Source organism: Macaca thibetana, chromosome 19 (assembly GCF_024542745.1).
Source record: "Macaca thibetana thibetana isolate TM-01 chromosome 19, ASM2454274v1, whole genome shotgun sequence".
Taxonomy (NCBI): Eukaryota; Metazoa; Chordata; class Mammalia; order Primates; family Cercopithecidae; genus Macaca; species Macaca thibetana.
Genome location: NC_065596.1, coordinates 54938782 through 54947398, shown reverse-complemented (window position 1 = coordinate 54947398; position 8617 = coordinate 54938782).

The following is an 8617-nucleotide window of genomic DNA, read 5'->3' as shown; positions in this document are numbered from 1 at the left end:
AGAAAGGCCCTGGTGTATGTCGTCGGTGTAAGAACAGCAATCACTGGGCAACACAGTGTCATTCTAAATTTAGTAAAGATGGACAAACTCTTTTGGAAAACGGGAAAAGGGGCTCACCTCCACCCCCTCAACAAACAGAGGCATACCCATCAGAGTCAGTGCCCTTACAAATATACAAAAATTGTTCCCTGCCTCAACAGGCGGTATTGTGGTAGACTTCTACCACACAATTCCCATCTCCTTACTTCCTGGGGAGCAACAAAAGAAGGTCCCCATGGGAGTTAGGGGACCCTTACCCTCAGGAACACTTTGTCTATTACTTGAAAGGTCTAGTTTAAATTTAAAAGATGATACTGTACATACAGGAATAATTGACTCTGATTATACCAGAGAAATTCAATTAGTTGTCAGTTTCTTGACTCCATGGTCTGCCCCCCCAGGAGAAAGGATTGTTCGGTTGTTGCTGTTACCTTACATAAAACTAGGAAGCAGCACAACGAAAAAAACAGGAAGCTTTGGTAATACTAATCCAGCAGGAAAGGCTGTGTGTTGGGTTAATCAAGTGTCTGACAAAAGACCTATTTGCACAGTAATTATTCAGGGAAAAGGTTTTGAAAGACTAGTAGATAATTGGAGCTGATATCTCCATTATTGTTAGAAATCAATGGCCCTCGTACTGACCTAAGCAAAAGGCATCCATTGGTACTGTTGCAGTAGGAGCTGCCATGGAAGTTTTTCAAAGTCCTTTGATTTTACCATGTCAATGGCCAGATGGTAAGGAAGGGACAATTCAGACTCATTATACCTATTCCTGTCAATTTATGGTGTAGAGACTTATTGCAATAATGGGATGCTGAAATATCTATTCCTACGGATCTATGTAGTAGTAATAACAGAAAAATGATGAAAAATATGGGATTTGCCAGAGAAAAGAACTAGAAAAAGGTAAAAATGGTCAGTCAGGGCTGGATGTGGTGGCTCACACCAGTTATCTCAGCACTTCTGGAGGCCAAGGTGAGTGGATCATGAGGTCAGGAGATTGAGACCATCATGGCTCACACGGTAAAAATCCATCTCTACTAAAAATACAAAAAATTATCTGGGCACGGTGGTGGGTGTCTGTAGTCCCAGCTACTTGGGAGGCAGAGGCAGGAGAATGGTGCAAACCCAGGAGGTACAGCTTGCAGTGAGCCAAGATCACACCACTGCACACCAGCCAGGGCAATAGGACTAGACTCTTGTCTAACAAAAAAAAAAAAAAAAAAAAAAAAAAAAAAAAAAAAAAAAAAAAGTCCAATCAGAAACTTTAGAATTAAAAGGACAAACAGATTGGACTGGATTGGGGTTTTATTTTTAGAAGCAGTCATTATTGAGCCTCCAGTTCCCGTTCCTCTTCTTTGGTTAACTGCCAAACTGATTTGGGTGGAGCAATGACCACTGAAACAGAAAAAAACTGGAGGCTTTTAAAGAACTGGTGCTGGGACAACTGCCAAAGGGACATATAGAGCCTAATTTCTCCCCTTAGAATTCTCCTGTGTTTGTCATTAAGAAAGAATCTGGTAAATGGAGAATGATAACAGATTTGAGGACTGTTAATGCTGTGATTCAACCTATGGGCATGCTACAACCAGGGCTGCCCTCCCCAGGAATGATTCCAAAATACTGGCCTCCCATATTGATAGATCTAAACTATTGCTTTTTTACCATTCCTTTAGCCCCCGCAAGATTATGAAAAATTTGCTTCTACTGTTCCCACCATAAATAATAATAACTGGCAGACAGATACCATTGGAAAGTACTACCACAAGGCATACTAAATAGCCTGATTATTTGTCAAACTTATGTTGGGAAAGCTATTAAGCCAGTTAGAGAACAGTTCAAAAAATGTTATATTTTCTATTACATGGACGATATTCTGTGTGAAACAAACTAGGGAAGAATTGATGTTGTACTACAAATAGATAGAAAAGGCTGTACATACAGCAGGGTTAATTATAGCCCCTGACAAAATTCACTTATACTCCCTTTCAATATCTAGGAAAGAAGGTAGAGCAAAGTGTTGTTAAGCCTCAAAAGGTTCAAATTTGACGAGATATTTTAGAAACCTTAAATGATTTCCAAAAATCATTAGGAGACATTAATTGGATTTGTCCAACTTTAGGCATTTCTACTTATGCTATGTCTCACCTCTTTTCTACTTTATGAGGTGATTCTAACCTTAAATGCTCCCTCTCCAAAGAAGCATTAGTGGAATTTCAATTAACTGAGAAAAAAAATTAGCAAGGACAAGTAGAACGGATTAATCTGATACAACCATTACAGTTTTTAGTTTTTCCTACTAAGCATTTGCCTACAGGAGTTATAGTTCAACAGGATGATCTAGTTGAATGGCTTTTTCTACCTCATAATACAACCAAAATGCTCACTCTGTACTGTACTTAGATCAAATTGCTGTGCTAGTAGGACAAGCTAGGCTGTGCACAACAAAGCTAATGGAATATGATCCAAATCATATTATAATTCCACTAACTAAACAACAAATTCAACAAGTCTATAATAATTCTCAAGAATGGCAAGTAAATTTGGCTGGTTTCATTGGCATTCTTGATAATCATTACCCTAAGTCTAAAACCTTCCAGTTTCTAAAATTAACATCCTGGGTATTGCCTTCTATTACTCAAAAAGCCCCTATTGAAGGGGTCATTACTGTTTTTATTGATGGATCTAATAATTGAAAAGCTTCATTTGCAGGACCTCAAAAGCAAGTATTTCAAACTGACTTTGCTTCTGCTCAAAGGGCTGAACTTATGGCTGTGATAACAGTGTTAAAAACTTTAAAACAGCCAGTTAACATTGTTTCTGATTCAGCCTATGTCATGCAAGCCATGCAAACTATTGAATGTGTCTTAATTTGAAATGTGACTGATGAAACACTTAATTTTTTATTTCATTCTTTACAGCAAGCCGTACAACAAAGGCATTCACCTTTCTATATCAATCATATGAGAGCAGATACTAACCTCCCTGGAGCTTTAACTAAACTTAATCAAAAGACAGATGCATTGATGTCTGCAGCCTTTTATTGATGCACAAATATTTCATGCTTTAACCCGACTTAATGCCACAGGCCTTAGAAAAAGATATGGTCTATCATGGAAACAAGTTAAAGAAATTGAACAACACCTTTCTGCCTGGCAAATCCTGCATCTGCCACATCAAGGAACAGAAGTTAACCATAGAGGTTTATCTACAAATTCCATCTGGCAGATGGATGTAACACATTCCTGCTTTTGGAAAATTGTCCTTTGTTCATGTTTCATTAGATACCTATTTGCTTTTTATCTGGGCCACCTGTAAAACAGGGGACACTACAGCTCATGTTAAAATACATCTTTTATCTTGCTTTTCAGTTATGGGAATCCCAGAAAAAATCAAAACAGGTAATGACCCAGGATACTGTAGTAAAGCCATGGCTACATTTTTTCAACAGTGGAATATTACCCATACTGCGGGTATTTCATATAACTCATGAAGACAAGCAATAGTGGAAAGAGCTAATTGTACTGTAAAAATTCAAATACAAAAGCAAGAGGGAGGGGATGAGGAATATAAGATACTACATATGCAATTGCATTTAACTTTATTCACATTAAATTTTTTAAATTCACAAAATGATCAACCCACAACTGCAACTGAACAACACCTGACACGACAAAAGGAAAATAAAAAGGCTGAACAAGATATGTGGTGGAGGGAGGCACATAAAAAGAGTTGGAAAAGAGGAAAGATAATTTTATAGGAAATATAATTTTATAAGAAAGAGGATTTGCTTGTGTCTCTCCATGTAACAGTCAGGTGTCCACGTGAGTGTCCACCAGACCTCTGAAGATTTATCATGAACTACAGCATCTAGTGGGTCCACCTGTACAGTGCAAATTGAAGGTTTAGGGACTGGTTTTAAGCCTTGATTTGCTTTCTCTGTGCCTTCTGTTAGAAGGGGCCTGCTTCTCATTATCAGTGGTAAGTTTTACCCATGGTAATTAACCAAAGAAGCAGAAGCTTATTTACAAATGCTGAGTTACAAATGCTTCAGCAATGACATGCTTCCTGGATATAGCCACAAAGTTTTTTTGTTTTGTTTTGTTTTGTTTTTTTTTTTTTAGACAGAGTCTCACTCTGTCACCCAGGCTGGAGTGCAGTGGCCGGATCTCAGCTCACTGCAAGCTCCAACTCCTGGGTTCCCACCATTCTCCTGCCTCAGCCTCCCAAGTAGCTGGGACTACAGGCGCCTGCCACCTCGTCTGGCTAGTTTTTTGTATTTTTTAGTAGATACGGGGTTTCACCGTGTTAGCCAGGATGGTCTCAATCTCCTGACCTCGTGATCCACCCGTCTCAGCCTCCCAAAGTGCTGGGATTACAGGCTTGAGCCACCGCTCCCGGCCAACCACAAAGTTTTTGATTCTGTTTCAGTAGAATTACTAATGTGGGGGTGAGGTTATGCTTTTCTTTTTGCAGAAGATGTGCAAAACGTGTAGGTGCCCTCAAGATGTGTACAACCATGGAACAGGAGACTGGAAGGACCCATGAATCCCAACCATGGACCAGGTTCCCCCCATACAAGCCACCCCTAGGATTAAAGTTCCTCTTGTAAAAGGGATAGGGGAGATATGTAAGAAACATTAAAACCAGAGAGACTTCATTTTGAACAAGGGCTAAGAAAAATGAAGCTGGATTGCCAACTGACAATTAAGGGCTGCAAATCCTGCAATTGCCTTGCTCAATTATTTAAAAAAAGAGGTCTCCTTATGCTAATGAAAACAATAGCTGTGGCAGTTTTTACAAAAAGAGAAGGGGGCATGTTGGGAGAAAAGTTGAGTGTTGTGAGAGAAGCTGAGGCAAGGCTCTCATATCCGCTAGACTTGCTGGCTCTTTGCTTCTAGCACTCCCATTATATCAAATAGCCATATGTTTCTCTGTCACTTGATACACCATTTCCTTTCAACCCCCACATCTTCACCACCTGTTTTTTGTTTGAGCACCAACAGAGTTTGGGGCTCCCAGAGTTTGGGGCTGTCGCAGTCTCCACACTCACAGTGGCCCCTAGTCCAACTTTCTCTCTCAAACTGTCTTTTCCTCATTATTTTGTCTCTGTGGACTTTGTTGCCCCCACGACCTAATGTTGGGTCTGATCACCCCATCAATCCCAAAACAGTTTCACAGATAACTGCATTTCAGTTTTTATCTGTGAATATTATCATTTTCATCATAGGCCTAAATGGGCTCCAAAATGTCCCTTCACAGATAATACAAAAAGAATATTTGCAACCTGCTGAATCATAAGAAAGGTTTAACTCTGTTGAGATGAATCCACAAAGCACAAAGCAGTTTCACAGATAACTTCTTTCTTGCTTTCATCTGGGGATATTCGATTTATCACCATAGGCCACAATGGGCTCCCAAATGTCCCTTTCCAGATTCTACAAAAAAGGTGTTTCCATTCTGCTGAATCAAAGGAAGGTTTAACTGTGTGAGCTGAATGCACATTTCACAATTCTGTTTCACAGATAGCTTCTTTCTAGTTTTTATCTGGAGATATTCAGTTTCTCACCACAGGCCTCAATGGGCTACTAAATGTCCCTTCAGATTTTCGACAAAAAGAATGGTTCCAATGAATTGAATCAAAAGAAAAGTTTAACTCTGTGAGATGAATCAATACATCACAAAGAAGTTTCACTGACTGCTTCTTTCTAGATTTATCTTGAAATATTCCGTTTTTCACTGTAGGCCTCAAAGGGCTCCCAAATGTCCACTTGTAGATTCTATCAAAAGAGTGTTTACAACCTGCTGAATAAAAAGAAAGATTTAACTCTGAGAGCTGAATACACACGTCAAAAATCAGTTTCAGAGAAACCTACTTTCTAGTTTTTATTTGTGGATATTTGGTTTTTCACCACAGGCCTCAAAGTGCTCCCAAATTTCCCTTCGCAGATTCTACCAAAACAGTGTTTCCAAACTGCTGAATCAAAAGAAGGTTTAACTCTATGAAATGAAACCACACATCACAAAGCAGTTTCACTGATAGATTCTTTCCAGTTTTTTTTTTTTTTCTTGCAATATTTGGTTTTTCACCATAGGCCTCAAAGTGCTCCCAAATGTCCCCTCTGAGATTCTACCAAAAAAAGTTTCCAACCTACTAAATCGAAAGAAAGGTTTAACACTGTGAGATGAATCAAATCATCACACAGCAGTTTTACAGACAGCTTCTATCTAGTTTTTATCTGGTGATACTCGGTTTCTCACCATAGGTGTCAAAGAACTCCCAAATGTCCCTTTGCAGATTCTACCTAAGGAGAGTTGGAAACCTACAGCATCAAACAAAAAGGTTTAATTCTGTGACTTAAATCCCTACATCAGAAAGCAGTTTCACAGATAACTTCTCTCTGCTTCTTATCTGGGGATATTCGGTTTTTCACCATGGGCATCAAAGGTCTCCCAAATGTCTCTTTGCAGATTCTACCAAAGAGTGTTTTCAACCTGCTGAATTTAAAAAAAAAAAAAAAAAAAAAAAAAAAGGTTTTACTCCGTTTACTACCTAAGATGAATCCACACATCACAAGACAGTTCCACAGAAATCATCTAGTTTTTATCTGGGGATATTCTGTTTTTCACCTTAGGCTTCTATGGGCTCCCAAATGTCCCTTGGTAGATTTTACCTAAAGAGTGTTTCAAATCTGCTGTATCAAAAGAAAGGTTTAACCCTGTGAGATGAATGCACAAATCACAAAGCAGTTTCACAAATACCTTCTTTCTGTTTTTAATCTGGGATATTCTGTTTTTCACTATGGACCTCAAACCACAGATATTTGGTTTTTCAAAATAGGCCTAAAAGTGATTTCATATGTCCCTTCCCAGATTCTACCAAAAGAGTGTTTGCAAACTACTGAATCAGAGGAGAGTTATAAAGCTGTGAGATGAATCCACACATCACAACGAAGATTCACAGATAGCTTCTATCTAGTTTTTTGTGGAGATATTCAGTTTTTCACCTCAGGACTCTAGAAGCTCCAAAATGTCCCTTTGCAGATTCTACAAAAAAAGTGTTTCCAAGCTACTGAATCAAAAGAGTGGTTTGACCCTGTGAGATGAATCCAAACATCACAAAGCAGTTTCACAGATAGCTTCTTCCTACTTTTTATCTGTGGATATTTAGTTTTTCACCATAGGCTTCAATGGTCTCCAAAATGTCCCTATCACAGATTCTACTAAAAGAGTATTTCCAACCTGTTGAATCAAACAAAAAGGTTTAACTCTGTGAGATGAATCCACACATCACAATGCAGTTTCATAGATAGCTTCCTTCTAGTATTTATCTGGGGATATTCTGTTCTTTACCGTCAGCCTCTGTGGGCTCCCAAGTGTCCCTTCATAGATTCTACCTAAAGAGTGGTTCAAACCTGCTGTATCAAAACAAAGGTTTAACTCTGTGATGGGAATCCACACATCACAAAGCAGTTTCCAAGAAAACTTCTTTCTAGTTTTTTTCTGTGAATATTCTGTTTCTCACTAAAGGCCTCAAGTGCCTTTCAAATGTCATTTTGAAGATTCTACTAAAAGAATGTGTTCAACTTACTGATTCAAAAGAAACTTTTAACTCTGAGTTGAATCTACATATCAGATAGTAGTTTCACAGATAGCTTCTTTGTAGTTTTTATCTGGAGATATTCGGTTTTTCTACATGGGCCTCTATGCACTCCAAAATGTCCATTCACAGATTCTACCTAAAGAGTGTTTCAAACCAGTTGTATCAATAAAAGGTTTATCTCTGTGAGATAAGTCCACACATCACAAAGCAGTTTCACAGATAGCTTCGTTCTAGTTTTTATCTGGAGATAGTTGGATTCTTAATGTAGGCCTCAATGGGTTCCCAAATGTCCCTTTGCAGTTTATACCTAAAAATTATCTCAAACCTGCTGAATCAACAGAAAGGTTTAACTCTGTGAGAAGAATCCCCACATCACAAAGCAGTTTCATTGATAGCTTCTTTCTAGCTTTTTTCTTGGACTATTTGGTTTTTGACCATAGGCAACAAAAGGCTCCCAAATTTCCCTTTGTAGTTTCTACCAAAAGAGTGTTTCCAACCTGCTGAATCAAAAGAAGGGTTTCACTCTGTGAGATGAATTCACGCATCACACAGCAGTTTCCAAGATAACTTCTTTCTACTTTAATTCTCTAGATATTCTGTTTATCACTAAAGGCCTCAAGTGGTTTTCCAACTTTCTTTTGCAGATTCTATTAAAAGAATGCTTGCCACTTGCTGAATCAAGAGAAATGTTTAACTCTGTGAGTTGAATTCACACGTCAGATAGCAGTTTCACAGATAGCTTCTTTGTTTTTATGTGGGGATATTTAGTTTTTCATCATAGGCCTCTAGGGACACCAAAATGTCAATACACAGATTGTATCTAAAGAGTGTTTCAAGCCTCCTGTATCAAAAGAAAGGTTTAACTCTGTGAGACGAATCCACACATCACAAGTAGTTTATAGATAGCTTTTTACTACTTATTATCTAGGGATATTTGGTTTTTCACCACAGGCCACAAAGGGCTCCCAAATTTCC